At 37.5% G+C, this 20,647-nt stretch overlaps 1 long non-coding RNA gene across 1 annotated transcript in view; it reads right to left on the reverse strand.

The window, feature by feature from the left end:
- Positions 1–20,647, reverse strand: part of LOC147578658 (uncharacterized) — a 54,978-nt gene that overhangs the window by 16,696 nt on the left and 17,635 nt on the right. The window contains exon 2 of the long non-coding RNA XR_015254326.1: positions 18,036–18,150. This is a non-coding gene — a long non-coding RNA (uncharacterized LOC147578658). The remainder of the gene's footprint in view (positions 1–18,035; positions 18,151–20,647) is intronic.

Here is a 20,647-nt window from a genome sequence, read left to right on the forward strand (position 1 = left end):
TTTAATTTTTACAACAACCCTGTGAGGTTCATATTTGATCCACATTTAAGGGTGGGTCTGACATTTCCCCTGTGAAGTTAAAAATTCTAGTATGCATCTTTTAGTGTTGCTTCTAGACTTCCCTGATACCAGTTTGCTAGACCTTAAACTTTTCTCTTATGAATATCAAAGTTCTGTAGTAGAGCATAGGGCTATGAGTATAGTTTGAGAAAGAAAACAGACTGTTCAAACCTTAGTACAGTTATTAGATGTGTAAACTAAGACACATTACTCAGGTTCTAGACTCTGTATTGTTATTTGTAAAATACAATAATATTACTTACCCCCAAAACGTTGTGATAAAATATTAAGTTACAGAATGCCTATGTAACTTTTAGCCAATACAGATACCAATACCAATACCAATACCAATTTGGTCATATAACAAGTGTCTTTTTATTCATGTTACTACTGCTACTGAAAAATGCAGCGTCAATTTTTAAAAATCACATCATAGAATTTTAGGACTGTAAGAGACTGCAGAGATGAAATTCTGTCATATCTTCCATCAAAAGGTAATCTTAACCTAATTAAAAATGTAGCTCAGGGAAAAATATGTAAGTGATCTTTTAATGAATTTTTTTAAAAAGTTGAATAGAATGAATTTAATTACTATTATGAAACATTTAGAATCAATGACCAGTTAACTAACTATTCCAATATAGCTACATGGGGGTAGGAAGAAGAGCACATCTAGTTAAAATTTAAGAACATGATCATCTCCAATGCATTTTACCATATCTGGCTGACAACTTTGTAGTGTTGTATAGTTCAAAGAACACTGAACTTGGAATCAAAAGATGTAGCTGTGAGCAAGCCCCTTCTCTATTATTTATTAAGTCTGTAACTTACCATCTCTAAATCTCACCTTCTTTATCTTTAAAACAGGGTGATGATTTAACACTTTGCTTATCTCACAATATGATTCTAAAAATCAAAATATATGCAGAAGACATTTATACGTTGAAATGTGCAGTATAAATGTAAGGAAAATAAAAATTTCAGGGAACACAAATGGTGGAAACTTCAGACTTTGCATTCTATCACATGTTCTTCAAGGGTTTTCTCCCCCTTGGGATATTTACTTATTATTTATTCGGCAGCCTTTCTGAAACCTCACATACTAACACAGCACAGTGCCATGGATGGCTGTAGGTTCAACCAGAGCCTTTTGATGATGGTGATCTTTGAAGGTTTCCCATGTATAGAGCTACTCTCACTTTGCTCACTACAATTGATAGAATCAAGCTACAGGCTTAACATATGATAGTCAGTTTGAGTCAAGGTTGGAAATCACTCAATCAAGAAACCACTCAGTCACTCTGTCTAAAAAACAAATGGATTAGAGAAGAAAAACCAAGATGACTCAGACCCAATTCTGAAAACGTTTTTAATGGGGCATTGATTCAGCCTCTACTGAATATTTACTAAAAATAAAAAATAATATTGGCAACACTCTTTGTGCAGTCTTTTCTAGACAGCTGTGACATCTAAGGAATACTTGGAACACTGCATATAAAAATTCTATAAATAATAGCATCATTCTTGTCTATGATTATTTTTCTCATTCTAAAAAGTCCTTGAATAAAATGAGCTATTTTTCAGGAATATCAGAAAGCTCCAGAAATTAATAAATTGAGCACCACTACTCATTAATCTATTATTGCAATTTTTAGTTAGTGTGAAAGCTCAGAATCCTTTTCTCCATATAAAATATACTTTATGGGCTGGTTAGATTCTCAGACTGGCCCAAAACTTGACAGCAAACTCCATGTGACACAAAAACGGTAAGAGGCTACTCCGAAAGCTAAGGTAATCACTGACAGCATTGACAGTGGACATTATATAAGAGGCAAAACAAACCAGGAACAAGGCGGCCATGGACCATTTCTGTGGGCCACATTTGAGGAGGAATATGTCCAGAAAAGACCAGTGAATCATATAGAAACCACAGGTTGCCACTCTGTTTCCCTTCACAGCCAAGGATTCAAAAGGAATAGTCTACATTAATTGACTATGCAGCTATTCATTGAAAATTTGTTACATACTGTTGATTATAATAAAGGAGATAACCAGTTTGGAGATATTATACACTAGAGTATACCTATAGGAATACAATCATTTGGTTTTAGGGAATGCAAATGCTCAACTTTCCAAGGAAATGTCAAACTGCTTTCTGAAGTTATTTAATCAATTTATTATCCTACTGGCAGTACATAAATTTTCACACTCTTCTCTATCCTTTCCAATACTTGATATAGTCAGATTTCTTGATTTTTGTCAGACTAATTGGTATAAAATTATATCTGATTATTCTCTTAAGTTGCATTTTCCTGGCTATTAAAGAGATTAAGCACCTTTTTTTCCACTTATTCCTCATTTTGTTTCATTTCTGTTCATATTATTTGTCTATTTTTCAATTAGGTTGCTTGTTTTTCTTATTGATTTATAAGGATTTTAGAAGAATATATATATATATATATATATATTTTTTTTTTAGAAACTAATACTTAGCTAATTGTCTTGCAAATTTTGTCTTTAGTTTACTGCTTGTCTTTTTACTTTATCTATTTACCTTTGATGAATAGCACCTCTTAGATCCAATGTAGTTAAATTTATCAGTCTTTTCTCTTATGTTAGCACTTTTTATTGCTTAAGAAGTCTGTCCTTACTCAGAAGGCATAAGATGGTCTCCTGTATATATTTTTTAAAGTTTCAAATATTTCACATTTAAATCCTTTATCTACCTAGAATTGATTTTTGAGTATGTGGTCCCCAGTAACTTTTTAATTCATGCATGTTCAATTGTGCTGCAGTCCTTCCCAAACCAAAATCGCTCTGGTTCAGGTCATAACTGGCCTTCCTGTTATCAAATCCAATGGGTAATTTCCTATCTCCATTTTCTGTTTTGTTTTTTTTTTTGTTTGTTTGTTTTGTTTTGTTTTGTTTTGCAGCATTTAAGAATCTCCAGAACCCTTTCTTCTTGAATCTGTCTTCCACTTCATCTTTCGCTTCGTGGCATTAGTCTTCCCAATTTTCCTTCTACCTCTTGATTGATCTTTTCTCAGCCTTCATAGCTTTCTCTATTTGCATCCTAAATGGTGGTGTGACCCAGGGCTCCATCATCAATCACTCTTATCATCTATTTAGTAGTTCCCAGTATTCTCCCCATATCCTTGTTTAATTAGACACATATATTCTAATGACTCTCACATCCATTAAATTCAGCTCAGGCCTCTATTCATATTGCTAGGTCTCCTGACCCAACTGCCTACTGGAACTGCCATTGGGGATATCCCAAAGGCATCTCAAAATAATCTTTTTTTAAACATTTTTTTAAACATTTATTCATTTTTGAGAGACAGGGGCAGACTGCAAGCAGGGGAGGAGCAGAGAGAGGGACACACAGAATCCGAAGCAGGCTCCAGGCTCCGAGCTGTCAGCACAGAGCCCGATGCAGGGCTCGAACCCATGAACCATGAGATCATGACCTGAGCTGAAGTTGGAGGCTTAACCAACTGAACCACCCAGGTGCCCCTCAAAATAATCATTTTTAAAAGAAAACTTTTCTTCCATCCATCTACTTTGCAAAATCTGTTCTCCTGCTTCATTCTCTAACCTAGAAATTGATGCCACCCTCTACCTGGTTAACAAATCAGAAATAGGAAGCCATCCTACACTCTTGCCTTGTCATCACTCTTCTTCATCCTCTGCATCTAATCAATCACCTAGTTCTATGGATTCTTTTACCTACATATCTCTCGTGGGTTCAGATCCCTCTGATGCTGCCTTAGTTCAAGGAACCATCATTTTTTACTTTTACAGTAGTCTTTCAAATGGTCTTCCTGGAGCCAGGCTGGTCCTCCAGAATCCATGATCTGTACCTGTCAGAGTGATCTTTATAAAATGCAAATCTGGGGCGCCTGGGTGGCGCAGTCGGTTAAGCGTCCGACTTCAGCCAGGTCACGATCTCGCGGTCCGGGAGTTCGAGCCCCGCTTCGGGCTCTGGGCTGATGGCTCAGAGCCTGGAGCCTGTTTCCGATTCTGTGTCTCCCTCTCTCTCTGCCCCTCCCCCGTTCATGCTCTGTCTCTCTCTGTCCCAAAAATAAATAAACGTTGAAAAAAAAAATTAAAAAAAAAATGCAAATCTGATCATGATGCAGAAAGGAAAAGCCTTATCCTCAATATAATATTCCCACACTCCTCAGCCCTCACAGTGCTCCAGCCCACACTTCTGGTGCATCACTCCACACAGAGATGACCATCAATCTTCCTGCAGTTCCATCATAGATATTTCTGCTGAGATATCACCCTTGGATTAAAGGGGATACTCTGCTTACCAGTCCTTACTTTTGCCAGTTTCTGGTTCACCCAGCTGCCACTACAGTATGGACTCTCCTCTCAGCCTCTCTCTCTTTGTCAAATTACCACTTTATTAGCCCTTTAATGCTGATATCTGAATCTCCCTTTCCACAATTAAAAGACTCTGCAAAATCAAAATTCTTTACAAAATTCTCTATATAGCTCCTCACGTGAGCTAAAATATGGCTCTCACCTGAAGCTATACAATCAAGCACATGAAATCATGCTGGTCTTTTTCTTACCTGATATATCCTATGGGGTCTGCATAAGGTTCATGTCATCCTTGCTCCTCACTACCACTTCTGGGGTGTAAATGTTGCATCATTATACAAAGTACCTATTCCTTTGATGTCTGTGTCATTCTTCTATATGAACCTTTATTCCCCATTGTGGCTTTATCTACAAATTTTCTGATGCTCCCCCCCCATTCACTGACAATTTTTACATCTCCCCATGACAAGGGGAGTAATTATGGGTGTAATCAATACTTACATAAACAACATATCCAAACCTTGGCTCTTCATTTCTTGACCTAATCCTTAATAACCTCCTAATTATCTCCACTACTTATCTCACTCTATATATCCTCCCTCTGGACAACCTTGTCCTCTCACATAGCTCTAAGTTCTTCCTATTTTACATTTCCTGCCAAAACTCTTCCAACCAGACTCATGCTTTGAGCTCCAGATGTGTAAGTAACTCCTACTGGAATCTTCATTTGAATGTCTTCTAAACACCTTGAATTAAAAACTGAATTCACTATATGCATCTATTTTAAAATCTCCTTCTCTTTATCTATGATACCATATCTCAGAAGAAGGTACAACTATCTACCCAGTTGCCAAAGGAGTTATTATTTCCTTCTATTTTGTTATTCTCCAAATTAAATCAATCATTGAATCACCATCTCTTAAATATACCTCAAATCTTTTCCCTTCCTTTCATCCTCATGACACTATCTTAAATCAAACCATTGTACATCTTTCTCTGATACAGCAACAGACTTCTGATGGGTTTCCCTTTCTCCAGTCTTTCTTTGTTTTAACATAGTTTTACATGGCATGGCAGCACGAGTCATTTTCCAAAAATCCAAATCTGTTTATACCCTCTATTAAAATCCCTTGGTGACCTTAGCACTTCTTCCCTCTTGTGAACTAAAGTAGGGGTAGGGGGAAAACCTGATTTTAAATGCTTTATTTTTCTGCCTCAAACATACAAAAAGGATCTGGATAACTGCACAAAACTATTCTTTACTTGAGGCTAAAGCTATAGTTACTCAAAAGAATTACGGGGTCTCTAAGGGAGGTGTAGGTATCCAAAATTAGCCCTTCCACCCTTTCGACCACCCTCCCCAGCATCCTCCTGGCCAGCCTCAAATATTTTAGCCCTTTTGAACTTCATATACTTTTGCTCCCTAACAAGTATTTTTTATGCCATTTTCTCCTCATTCTCAAGGTCATACCTCTTCTTGTGCAAGTTGTCAGTCACTTCTGTTGATTTTCCTACTAGATGGGGATAGAAATGAGATTCAGGGAAATAAAACCTCACAGTAGTCAGCTCTCCTCAGTGGTAAGGTCTCCTTGAGCGGGATGTGAAAGATAATCAGAATTTTCACATTGCAGTAGAGTTTTACCAACTTTCATTAGGTTAAAACAACATAATATGTGTCTGTCTCTTTCTATTATCTTAGAATATGGCTGAATTCTGAAAGAGGAACATAAAAGAAATATTTTAAAAAATATAGCCATACTTTTATAGCTTGTCATTGCCTTTAGTATAATTATTAATGTCTTCTTAGTTTGTCTCATCTTTCCCCATGTTCCTACTGGTACTTGATGCTTACAGAAGACATTGGTTCCCCTTGCATGTCTGGTAAGCATTCACCATTTCTGTATGTCCTAACATCATATTGTAAGGTACCTATGACTGTTTGATTACTTTCTCCAGTCACAAGAGCATGCTTGGCTAATATTCAGGGCAGGCCAGATGTGCTGGGGCATTAGCATACTCAGGAGGAGCTCTCAACCAACTATGATGGGAATTAAGTAGAACAATTTTGAAGAATGCTGTATATGTCCTTTCAGAGGTCCCCAGTGGAAATAGGCCCTAGTGATCTTCCAAGGTAATCTGGTCATTAATGTACCCTGTATTGCCTTTGCTACCTTCTCAGTGTCTCTCCCTCCTTATCTACAAAAGCTTTTTCAAACAACCTCTTATAAATAAACTATTTGTACTCAAATCCTTTATATCAAGGACTGCTTTTGAGGGAACCCAACTTCAGATAAGTAGTACCAGAAAAAGTCCTAAAAAGCAAACTTTGGGACTGAATTTTGTATTTGGATCATTCACCAGTGAGATGGCAACAGGAACCCCATTGCTGGTGACAAGCCCTAATATGCTGTGGCATCACTATTACAAGAAATTCTTAGATGTCATTGGTGGTGAATTGGGATCGGGTAAAGGTGGGAATTAAAAATACTGCTCTTAAAGACTGTGAAATAGGTTGGCTAGTGTTAATAGCTATAGAAGTTCTGAAGGAGAAAATGACACTCTCAGGTCAATCAACTATCAACAGGGATCAGGGAAAAAGCCAGAAGAATGCCTTCATGGCAGAATTTAAAAATACTTTATTGTCCATTTCTCAGATACTGCTTTAAGTCAACCCAAACTTGGATTGTGGTGGTAAATGAAAGAGTTACACAAGTGGCTAAATTCAAAGCCTCCAAAAGTCACCTATGCTGATTTCTTCAGGGAAGAAATAAGATCCTAAGATTCAGAATGGAGACATCTGAGTAAATACGCTTGACAATTTTCAATTTCTAGATTTCTCTGGACAGGCAAAAGTGGTTCCCTCTACTTCCTACAAGAGAGCAGTTCCCATAACCTGTAGTCCAAGAAAAATCCTCCTCTGTCCCAAGGCAAATGACTGGCATGAGAATGCTCGCCCTGCTTAAGATCTATACATGCCTCACCTCATTGAGTCTAGACCAGCAATGAGAATCATACGTCAGAATCATTTTAGTGGGGAAGTACTGTTCCCACCATGGGAGGAAAGCAAGTATTCACCAAAAGAATGGGAGGATCTAACTAATGTTCCTACTAGGAGAAGATACCTTGGGATAAATAATGGGAATAAGAGATGGGAACTGGGAGCAGGAATATAAGCCACAGGAATATAGTCGAGAGTTATTGATTTAGGAAACCTATTCTGTGTCTCTAGTTTAATATCCTGATAAGGATGTCTGGAGATGGTATTAATATTATACTGAAATGTTGATTTGTAGCTTACAAACAACAATGGCATATAGCACATGAAGTAAAGATGTAGAAATAGCCTTGATAAAGTACTAAGAAGGGATGTAGTGTCATAGAATGTTCACATGCAAAGATGAATTTGCTACACAAGATGAGAAGACGATCCACATTAGGTGGTAGAGATTACTTAAAAAATAGGAGAAAGCCCAGTAGTTACCAGTGTTCTCCTTTGAAGGTAGAATCGGATAGAAGAAACTCTTCATTAAAACAACAGTGAATAAGAAAAGTGCTAGTGGGCAGGCCACCAGTAATCATTGGAAAACACAGCGGTGGCTTTCTCTATAGCCCAGAGTTCATGAAAGGAGATGCTGTAATAGAGCTGGGCTACTGAGTGTCAGTGGGGATGCTAGGATTCTGCAATAGCAGAGGCTAGATGGTAACAGTTACAGCAAAGAGTGACAAGGCCAAAATGGTAACTATGGGGCTTGACCTATAGGTATTTGAGGTAATGTCTAACACATTATTGGTGTCTCTAGTGAAGATATAGATGGTTAGCCTATGATTGCGTAATTTGACCATCACCAAAACAAAAATATCAAAACAGATGAGAAAAAGGCTAATATCAACTACTGCATTAGAAAACCATAATTCTATACCAAATTTCCCTGGTTGAGCCAGTTTTCAGATTCAGAACACCTTAAGTAAATGACAGGATGGTTGCCTTGAAGAAAGTCCCCAGAATGTCACAGCATATATACACAACAGCTTTTCCCAAAGCTTTGACATTTGCCAAAGTCACTATACATTGGTAAAGAGAAAATAGATCTTCTGAGGGCAAATGAATACAAGATCTAAGATGACACTGGTAGGAGGGAACCCAACATGACATCACGGCCCCCCTATTTCATTGAAAACAGATAGAGGTTGGTGATAAATAGAGTCCTAATCAAAGGCCATCTTACTCTGAATCCATTGATCCTGTGGTCATTTATTTGAATCTTATGTGTATAAATTTATTGGATATATTTGGTTGCTGAGAGAACAACAGCTCATTCATGGAGTTAGAGCCATTATTATAATAAAAGGCTGAGTGGAAATCCCTAAAACTATCTATCTCCCCAAGCCAAGAGAGCAAAAGTATTATTACATTCTAGGTAGAATGGCAAAGAATTGTTTTCTCATTCAATCCCATTTAACTCCCTGATATGATCCTGTAAAACTAGATGGATCAAGATATGTAAAGATTATCTATATCTATATCTATATCTATATCTACATCTATATCTATATCTATCTATATATCTGCCCCCAGTTCCTAGCATAAACCTCCCTAAAACCTTTGTAATTCCCTAAATGATAATAGCACTAGGAGCACCTTTTGTTCTAAAATTTGGTGTTTGACCCTGGCTACTGCCACAGGGCTCCTAAATCTCTTGGAATTTCCTAGATGATAGCCAAGTGTCTTTTGTTCTTATGAGGCAATGTTTGGTGGGCTCCTGGATGTGAGCTGATCACCATGATGAAGACATGATTAAAAAAACAAGACATGACTGAGGCACCTGGGTGGCTCAGTTGGTTAAGCATCCAACTTTGGCTCAGGTCATGATCTCATGGTTTGTGGGTTTGAGCCCCGTGTCGGCTCTGTGCTGACAGCTCAGAGCCTGGAGCCTGCTTCAGATTCTGTGTGTGTGTCTCTCTCTCTGCCCCTCCCCCACTTGCACTATGTATCCCTCTCAAAAATAAACATTAAAAAAAAAGACGAAGATATGATTAAAAGTTTAGAATTTTCTCACTCCCCATTCTTCAGAAAGGGAGGGGGGTGAGAAATGAAGTTAATAATCCATCGTGCCTATAGTATGAAGCCTCCAAAAAATATCCCAGAAGTATGGGATTCTAAGAGCTTTCACATTTATAAACATGTGGAGGTACTGGGAGAGCAGTGCACTCAGAGAACATGGAAGAAGCTCCTCACCTTTCCCGTATACTTTGTCCTATGTATCTCTTCCATCTGGATGTTCATCTCTACCTTTTATTGTATCCTTTCATAATAAGCTGGTATCAAAAGAAGTACACTGTTTTCTTGAGTTCTGTGAGTTTCAAATTGAATCTAAGGAGGGGAGTCATGGGAGTGTCCAATTTATAACTGGTCTGTTAGACGCACAGGTGATAACCTGTACTTGCAATTGGCATCTGAAGTGGGGTGCAGGGCATTCTTGTGGGACTGATCCTTTAAAATATGGGATCTAATGCTATCTCCATGTAGACAGTATCAGAATTGAGTTAAAATGTAGGATCCCTAGCTGGTGTCATAGAATTGCTTGGTATGGGAAAACCTCCACACATCTGATGTCAACAGTATGGTGAATATAGTAGTCATGTGAGAATAAAAGAAAAACTCAGGAATAGGGTGGGTTTTCTACACAGAGACCTAACTGCAGGTGCTTTTCCAGATGTGGTATCTTAACTAGAACAGATCAAAATGGCTTTGGAACTTATAGAAGGCTATTCATCTAGAGATTACATTATTTCCAATCTCATCAAAAAAGAACTCTCTCATCAAGAGAAGTTTGCTTTCACCTGGAGTGGACAACAATATACATTTATAGTCTTGCTTCAAGCCTAAGTTAACCCTCTTTCTCTCTATTATAATATAGCCTTGATAATGACATTTTCACAAACATCACACTAACCTATTATTTTAATGGATCTGAAAAGCAGGAAATGACATAAATATGTGCCACTGATAAGATATCTGTTCACCAGAGGATGACAGACAAACTCTAAAATGATTCAAGATCCTGCCACATTGGTGAGGTTTTTAGAGGTTCATTATCTGGAGGTATTCTTGGATATCTACTCAAAGTGAAAGGATAAGTTCCCACATGTTTCCCCTTCTACTTCTATATGTTAGATATAGCAAACGCTATATTTGGAACGACTGCTCCTACACATTTATATGGTAATATGAAAGTGAGAATTGGGTCCTAAAAGGCCCACATGGTACAAGTTAACATGAAAAAAGTAGCTCATACCTTGTTCTTCAGTTCACATATACAATCCAATAGGGAAATTCTGAAGATGTGATAGGCTACCTCAATATATTGAGGTGGGCCACAAATTTACTGCTAAAACACACAGCCCAAGTCAAGATGGCCTTGAAAGACCACGGTAAAGGCAAACTGAATAGCATACCTAATTGTCAACTTCATGTGGAAAGAGAACAAAATGCTCAGATTACTTGGAGATGAAGGGAAGAAGTTCTGGGTAATCCCACCAGACAAGCAATTTGGAAGAGTGAGTGTTGACCAAGGTGAGAGGAATCTAGAATAACTGGTAGAAGACACAAATTATATATTTCAAATTTTGCCTTGGGATTAACTGCAGCAACAAAGACTATAGTTGTCCCCATATCTCTCCCATTATAAGTTTGTTTGTTTGTTTGTTTGTTTGTTTGAACTGTGACCAACAACCCTGAGGTCCATTGAGAGCAGAGAGGACTCAGTATGGGACACTGTACCTAAACACATTTTATTTCAAATGCCTGTGACTCTGCATGAGAGCTTTCTCTGGCTATAAGAGCTTATTTGACCTACATGCTAGCCAACATAGAAATTCTGGGGAGTTAACATCCCTAAGAACAGCCTTGAATGAACTGCAGATAGAATTGATAAATAAATACCTTGGCTTCCTCACCTTTCAGATATCACAATTCTCAGGCATATTCTACGCAGTTTTCCAGAGTTCCACAGTGAGAGTAAGCCCCAATGTTCAAAGAAGTAGCCTGGTCATGACTGCATTCTGTACTGGGTTTCCTACCTTCCCAATCTTTCTTGTTTACTTTTCTCTGATCATGTTCCAAATAAGCTACTTTCACTCAAACTCATGCCTCAGGATCTGCTACTGAGGAATCCAACCAAAGATAATATGAACTTTATTTCAGGTGCTAAGATATTCCCTGTTTTGTTTCCTCTTCCAGTACACTGTCCCCACCCTATGAACCTCTACCTCCCAGGTTCTTCTAGCTAAGCTTTATATGTCTTTCTAGTTTTAGCATATTGGGTATGGCCCTTAGAAGGGTTACTATAATCCCAGAACAAATTAGATTTAAGAAATGTATGCTCTCATGGCTTTTCATATATCCCTTACCATAGTTACCAGACTTGTTATTGTGTCTTTATTTTCCAATTAACTGTAATTGTTAAGAAGACAGGGATGATGACTTTGTTCTCAACAAATCTGAAATGTATAGCACAATGCCAATATATAGTAGTCACTCAATAAATATTTGTTGAATGAAGCCACTTACCAACTAAATTTATTACAATGGCTTTCTGAGTTTGCAGTTAGATGCTGGGAATGCTAAAAAGAAAAAAAAAAAAAAAGGCTTGTTGGTTGCAACAATTGCTGATGTACAGTTCCTTCTATCAATTCCTAAATACTAAATACTGCTGTTGGTGGTTGTTAACAGTCTGATGCATATCTGTACTTGTTGATAGCAAAAGGCTTGGAATCTAGCTGCCTGGGTTCAAATACCAACTCAGCCTCTTAACAGTGGTATGACCTTGGGCAATTCAGTGCCTCAGTTTCCACATCTGTAAAATTGGGATAATAAAAGTACCTACTTCCCAAGGTTGTTGTGAGGATTAAATGTGAAAGATCATATGTGAAACACTTAAAATAATATGTGCTATGTAGATGTTTCCTAGAGTAAAAATTATTATTTTTATTAAATCTACAAAGTCAAGAGCAGCTGGGTGGCTCAGTCTGTTAAGCATCAACTCTTAATTTCAGTTTAGGTCATGATCTCGCAGTTTGTGGGATTGAGCCCCATATCAGACTCTGCGCTGACAATGTGGCGCCTGTTTGGGATTCTCTAGTTCCCTCTCCCTATGCCCCTTACCTACTCATGCCCTCTCTAGATCTCTCTCAAAATAAATAAACATTGAAAATAAATAAATAATTAATAAATAAATAATAAATCCATTAGTCCAGAGCAGCCTCACAATGAGTGCAAGTGCTAGAGAGCAAATTTTTATTCAATCTAAAAATGACTTTCCAACAATTTATCCAACAGTGGAATTAACTGTCTTGCAATAGTAAATGTTACACCACTAGAAATTAAACCATCCAATCAAGCTGCAGCTGTCTATTCTGGAATGCAGTAGAGATTATTTTTTAATACTAAAATATTCTATGACTTTCCCAGTACCACATTATGATAGCACATGCTAATTTGTACACAATGTTTTTTTTAGGAACCTCAAATCCCTTATATTTTAAAACTTTCTTTCCCCTTTAAGAGGTAGAAAACTATTGATCCAAGGAGGCAAAAGAGAACATTATCATAAACTCTTTCTTAAGTATCTATTCCAACTAGATAACAGCCATAACTATTCAGCTAAAAATGATACTACTAAAGTCTGGCTATAACCATAAGAACTAGAATAAAAGCACCCATTTTCTCTCTACTTAGTTAAGACACTTCTTGGGTTTCACGGTCTAGAAAATACATATAAGAGGATCATAATAGTGCTAGTCAGTCTACCACATGCATAGGTAGGGGGATCCTAGAGAAAAGGAATCTTGAAAAACATGAAAAAGCATAAGAAATATCTAAATTCTTTTACTTTGCAAGAATCTGCATGCCCCCAAAAGAAAAGTTAAAAAATAATTCACTAAGGCCTACCTCTGAGGTTTGATCAGGAAACAGCACTATTTTTCCCCCAATTCTCCATATTATCTAGCACCCCCTGGTTCACTCCCCAGGATAACTATCTAACCCTGGCCACACAGGAACTATATGTAGAAACAAACTTCTATGTTTTCCTGACAAAACCATTACATGAGATTGTATTCCTTGTTTCATTTTTGTTCCATCTAGCAGTATTTTGCGTTATATAAACCCAACACTTAGAAAAAGAAATTGATACAGAGATTGAATTGAATCATTTAAGCATAATGGTCACATTGAAAGTTCTCTAATGACATTAGTATAAGAACTGGAACTCAACAATGAAGTTTCTAAAAAAATTCGTAGGTCTTACTACATTTTCCTTGACCATTCTTTAAATGCAAACCGTGTAGAAAATTAAAACCTCGATTAGCACAGAATTGCTCTCTCCTAAATTCATGGAGACAAGTTGTAGCTCTAAAAGGACAACTTTATTAAGTTAATTGTACATTTTAAAAAACTTGTCACCATATTCTTTTCTCCTCTGTTGTGTACTAATTAAAATTTGGTCTTAGAAAACACTATTTGGAGTTTTCTTTTGGAATTCTTAAGTGGTATTAGTTATACAGTGGTTTAACCCTAGACCAAATCCATATAATAGCTCATTTCTTGTCTTACAGTATCTCCATTGTGACATTCTTGTCATTTGTGTGTATATTAAAAACTGAGTATTGTGGGACTTGCCCTTCTAAAAAAGCAAACCAACTAGTTTAACTTCCCAGAGCAATTACACAAGAAAACTCTAACACTCTTTTTGCCAGGTAAACTTTTCAGTTACTTTCTTTCTTTTCAAGAGAGAAAGAAAGAAAGGAAAGGAGGGAGGGAGGAAGGAAGGAAGGAAACTCTTCAGAGTCAAGTAAACAAAGGATAAAATAATTATAATTGACAGAAATGTCCTTGATATTAAGTTATTAAATACTGTATAAAATTTTTTTAGAACATTAGTTCAGTGAGTCTACAAGTAATTTTTTCGTAGTTCTAATCTTTTGAGTTTATAACCTTGAGTAAACCTTTTCACCTCAACCTTTTCTCAAATCCTTCACTCCTTATGCCATATAAAAATAAAAGGGCAATGGAAGTTGTAGCTCATAGATTGTTTTGAGAATTCCAAATTAAGGTCACTAGTAGACAAATTCTCAAACTTTAGTCTTTGTACCAGGAATGTTTGTCCTGGTGAGCCACACGATCTGGGGCACATTTGTCAGCTTCTTGCCAGCTCATTGTCCTAATTATCCATTATTTCTTGTATTACATAAATCATTCCAGAGAAACAGGTATTGAAAGTATGAGAGGATTGGCCTGCCTCAGATGGCAATCCACAGTTCAATGTTGTGTGTGTGTGACTGTGTGTGCGTGTCTTAAAAACAGAGTATGTGGTGAAATTTTGGTATCTGAATAAGAATTCAAAGAATCCCAGGATTTAGGGGGCAGTGTCTATGCTATGAGGACAGTGTTTACACTAGATCTATCTCCCCTCAAAATCTCAAAAATCAAGAATTCATCCTATTTTTTAAAAAAATGTTTATTTATTGTTGAGAGACAAAGAGAAAGCATGAGTGGGGAAGGAGCAGAGAGAGAGAGAGAGAGAGAGAGACAGAATCCCAAGCAGGCTTCATACTCTCAGTGCAGAGCCCAATGTGGGGCTCAAACTCACAAACTGGGAGATCGTGACCGGAGCCAAAACTGAGTCAGATGCTTAGCTGACTGTCCAGACATGCCAAGAACATGCCCTATTTTTGAGTTAGTTATCTGGTGTGTCTATTATACTGGGCTAAATTGTGATTCCCTTCTCCATAATCTCTGTCTTCATGTAGAGGACAGAACTCTTTCCTTTATTTTCTCATTTTCCTTATATATCTTATGTGATAGATGATTAATAGCCTCAAATTCTTCCCATGTCAATACTCATGTTTCTTTGTTATATGACTTTACTGTTTCTCCCATGCAGAAGTTGAGTTTATTTTTCAACTGCTTTGAATATGGGCTGTCCTTGTTACTTGCTTTGATAGAGTATGGCTGAAGTGATATGTGAATTTAGGTGTCTAGACCTCAAGAGGCCTTGCAGCTTCTGCCTTTGCCCTCTTGGAATACTGTCCTGAAACTTCCAGGTAAGGAAGCCAATCTAGTCTACTGAAGAAATAGAGGTCACATGGAGACTTGAAGTGACCCAGCTGACAGCTACCACCACCTGCCTGCCATCTTTGACACTCCACCTGAACCTTTAGCAGAATGTAACCACCTGAATGACCCAAGGCAAAGTAGCACAGGAACCACCTTGCCTACTGATAGAACCATGAGAAATAATACATCATTTTTAACAAAGCCACTAAATTTTGGACTGGTTTGTATAGAGACATATGGACAAAGTAAGACTACAAGAGTCTGAACTTAGATTGATTCACGCTTCTCAACTTTTAGTGTCTTAATTCATGCTGCTAAGATTGTACCCTGGTTTAGAGTTTTGACTTTTGAGTGTGAATTATTCTTGGTCATCTGAAAAGACCCAATATGGCTATTCTGGAGTAAACTCATATTTGGGAATAAATAAATAAAATGGGAAATAAATAAATAAATAAAATTTGGAAATAAAATTGGAAGCCATTTTATTTACATATAATTTTATTCAGAATGTGGAAGGATGAACATTCATGGGTTACTAGTAAGCTATCTGACACAGGAAGTAGGTTTAGGAATTTTGGACAACGATGATTCCCAGTCCATTGTTTTCATCTAATGATAGCCTTGTGGTCTATTCCTATCTTTTTGACCCTTGCCTGGGAAGAAGGAGCCAACCTGGCAAAACGCCTTTAAAGCTTTTTTGGAAGTGATACAATCTAAATGTGGCCATAAGTGTAACCAAAGAAATACTAGGGCTTTGATAGTACTTTAAATCTTTTCCCACCTTCCAAAGCTTATGGTGTGTTTGAAGAGGAAGGGGTGAACCATCATGACTAGTATTTAGCAACAATTTTGTGATTTGTTTCTTTTACCTAGAAACTGCCTCAGAATAATACAGGCAAGGATTTTGTAAGCATTTAAGTGCTGTTTTGTTATAGTCGACTCAAAAAAGAAAGATAACGATGTGGTCTAGTGGTTTTCACATGTATTTGAATGTCAGCAACTCTGAGTTGTAATCTCATCCAACTGTCTTTCTGGCTGACTCCGATTACATAAGAAAAATTACCTAACTTCTCTCTGTCTCATTTTTCCTACTTATAAAAATGGAAGAAATTGTCCTTAATGCCCAGAGTTATTTAAAAAGTAACTAATATTTAATAATAATACATACATACATAAATACATACATAAATACTGATTCATTTTATTATTTCTTTTGTTAAATATCTTAGGGAAAAATTTATATGGGAGCAGTGAGGTTTATGATTTTTTTTCCCCATTTTAAAGCAACTCACTCCCAGGTCAGCAGCATGGAGAATCTGATTTGTTGTTAGCTCCTGTGCTGGGCAGTGATTCAAATTCCGGAGGTTAGTGGCAGCATCTCAGAGAGATTCTCAGATTTTCAAAGCTCCATTTTCTTTTAATTAGCTCCTTCTCTGCCTCAGGCAACAAGTTCAGGGAATCAATAGGTTAGACTGAGTACAGACTTTGTAAGTATCAGGAGCTACGGTATGTTGGGACTTGTCAGACCCTGGATTCAGGTTTCAGGAGGTAAGCACCACTGGTCCAAGAACACTCAGAAATTTCTGAGATTTCAAACAGAAGCACCTCACCAGCTTCTGGAGACTGTCTGACCATGATTACCAGACAGGGACTACCATTACTTTCAACCACACTTGGCCTTTCAATCACCGAAGCTCCAGGGCTTGTTCTAGAGGCCTGGAGACCTAGGCAGACACTGGTTAAGTGTTAATATCACCTTTGAAAGAAGCTGAAAGCATGAATTCAGCTGAGTTCCCAACTCCACACACTATCTGTTCCCCTACTCTTATTATTTCTCCTGTCATAAGGCTTTCTCAGTACCCAGAAGACATTTTGACTAACACTGGTTATATTCTGACTTTGTTTAAATTCTTAATTTATAGCATTACTATTCCTCACTTATTGTAAACATGAGCTGCACAGAGGCTGACAACAGTTTTGCTAAGTGAGGCACAATGGATTTGTTTCTAGGGTTCAAACCTCGATTGAATAGTTCCTGTTGCTTTAGGTGTTGCAATAATTGTTCTGGCACAGACTATACAAAGTCAAGGGCAAAACATTTGGGATTCTTTGTGAGCATTCATTATTTATGCTGGAAATGGAACTCCAAAATTCCTTTAAAAAAATCAGATTAAGTGACATGAAAAAAACAAAGAAGACAAAGCCTTCATAATAAATCAGTCAGTAACCAGTATTAAGTGACAGTAAATACCATTAGGACTTGTTCTGTTTAAAACTATAAGGAGTATGAAGCAGTATGAGCCTGAGTGTTTGTCTGAAAGAATCACAAGTACCTGAAAAGTTGAAAAACCAGTAAACTAATTTTTAAATTGTATGTTAGTTACATTTTTAAAAATGTTCAAAATATTTCAAAATAAATATTTTGTAATACCTCTAAATTTCAAGCAATTTTAATCTGGAAAAATACAATGAAAATACACCCAAATGTCCAAAAAGTCTGGAAATACAGGGAAAGTACTCTACTTACTGTGGGTTGTTGTTTGTTGTTGTTGTTGTTGTCTTTTGCTTCTTTTTGTTTTTCTTTCAGATTAACACCTGAACTCATTGCTTTAAATTTCAAAATGCCTCACTTGAAAATATGTCTGGAGGTTGAAAAAAAAATCTGAGTTGAAAATGTGATCAACATACTGTGTAACAATGAACTTTATTGGATTCCCTAATAATGATAAAAGATCCAATGTTGCTCATGCCATACACCAAAAGAAAGGGCTTAACTAGAATCAACTGATTATTTTCAGAAAGCTGGAGAAAGTTGATTGTGTGGAGAGACGGGAAAGTGAGACTATAAGAGATAAATGGGAATCAAGACAGTTAAAATTTACCATATGGAGCCTGAGAGATAAATGTGGGGACAGGGATTCTGTATTCTGTGGGTATGTTGGGCCGGGGCATTTTATCAGGCCTCACCAGGTCTGAGAAGAAACATCCCCAAGGCTAGCCATCTCTCTTTGCTTGAAATTCTTGCTCTTGGGAAAACCTTCAGGATTGCTAATTCCTGCTTTCCAGATATCTCAAGCCTGGGAAAGGGAGTACTTTGGTTCCGATTTGGGCCTGAGGCATGGAAAAGATTTATGTCTTCTCTCAGCCCTTTTTCTAGTTTCAACTTTCCTTCCTAATATGTGTGGAAGCGAAGGAAGCACAGCTGATATTTGGAATTTTTTTTTTTTTTTCAACGTTTATTTATTTTGGGGACAGAGAGAGACAGAGCATGAACGGGGGAGGGGCAGAGAGAGAGGGAGACACAGAATCGGAAACAGGCTCCAGGCTCTGAGCCATCAGCCCAGAGCCCGACGCGGGGCTCGAACTCACGGACCGCAAGATCGTGACCTGGCTGAAGTCGGACGCTTAACCGACTGCGCCACCCAGGCGCCCCGATATTTGATATTTTAAAGCAGAGTTCCATTCACTGCAGTTCAGAGATCAAAATATTAAACATGTAAATCCTCCTCTACCTTTCCTCCCCTCAACCATGGAAATCAGGTTATTTCTTAAACTTTGGCAATAGGGGAAAGTGAGCAGGCAGTGTCCACCCTTAGACTTGGATGTAAGGAAAGTTAGCAGCACCATGACAAACGGCTCTCTGACCCTTTCTAGCTACCGGACAGCTATTGCTGAGCCCTTACAACATTTTGGTAGAGAGTTAGCATAGAAAATCCATGTCAGGTCTGACCCTGGAGTCTCTGTAGTGGTGGAGAGATGCCGGTCAGGAATGTCTCACTTACATGCTTGACAGGGGTCTATAATCTCTACTTCCTAACAGCAAAAATGAAGGACTGGTCAGCCATCATCAGGTACCCTCTGACCCTTTACTTTTGAACCATTGATACTTTCTTCACATTTATCCAAAAATCCCTTGATGTTTATTTCCCCCCAAAACATAGCACAAATATTCAAAGCAATAAGGTATACCTATACAGATGATAAGCACTTGCTAAAATCATTTTATCCTAGAATATGTGGGTTAGCAAATCAAGCAGACCTGTCAATGTAAACAATCAATTAATTACAATTCATTATAACTTGTATCAGACAACATTCTGCCGTGGATTTGGTTAATGGCATCACTTTGCAGTACTCTCTGAGGGTACTAACAAACTAGTTTCTGGATCTGCACGACTGGTGATTAGATTCCATAATCTGATGAATTCACATATAGGCATACTCCTTTTTGTTTTGATGTCTGAAATTCTGGGTTTGCTCATTAAGATTTTATCTTTACAATGTTATGTATCTACAGGCACTTTTAGAACAAGATTTGGACCAAACCCTAAAAAGGATGAAAGCATCACTCAAATTCCATGTGTTTCCAAAGAAATAAAAAGAAATTAAAATTTTTAAGTAAACAAGTGCAGTTTGAAGGAGACCTTGCTTTAACATCTGGGGTCTGATAGATTTTTCTGTTCACATTTCTATCTTATTTATTTCACTTTCCTTTAAAGTGGGAGGTGAGTTTGACAGCCCTGGAAAGAGAGGCTCTAATAGCAGTGTCAAGGGCCAAGGATTGAACAAGCTTTCGTACATCACCCCTGTGTCTCAACAGGGCTGTACCAAATGTCTAATTTTAGTATCTGGCTCAACACCAAACACCTGGAAATGGCATTCAGCCAGAGATGAGCACAAAGCTAAATAGTGGGTGAGCAAATGCATCTGTCTCCTATTTTCTCCTTCTCAGCTATTAGGTAAATAAGGTAGTCATTAGGTAAATAAGGTACTTATTAAATGATGACTTATGCAAAGCCTACAATTTTAATGTTCACATTTCATCTTACCAACATTTATAAGCTCCTCAGCAAGCAACATTTTGGTAATATTTGTTATAAAAAACAGTTTGATTTCCTATTCAATGCTATCTTTGACGGTGAATTCCAACCTGTTTTCTTCTTAGAGCAGAATGTATACATGAAGCACATCAGGGGTCACATTTGTTGAAATGGAAAATTCAAAACTGATGAGTTTTCAATTGCTGGTTTCCTCATGAGCATGTTCCTATGCCCCTCCACACATGAACATGTCAGAGCACTCAGGACTCCTGACTCCATTTCTTCACCCACAGAAACCACATTTCCTCTGACTCCTTCT

The sequence above is a fragment of the Puma concolor genome, chromosome C1, assembly GCF_028749965.1.
Source record: "Puma concolor isolate L17-30 chromosome C1, mPumCon1.1.hap2, whole genome shotgun sequence".
NCBI lineage: Eukaryota > Metazoa > Chordata > Mammalia > Carnivora > Felidae > Puma > Puma concolor.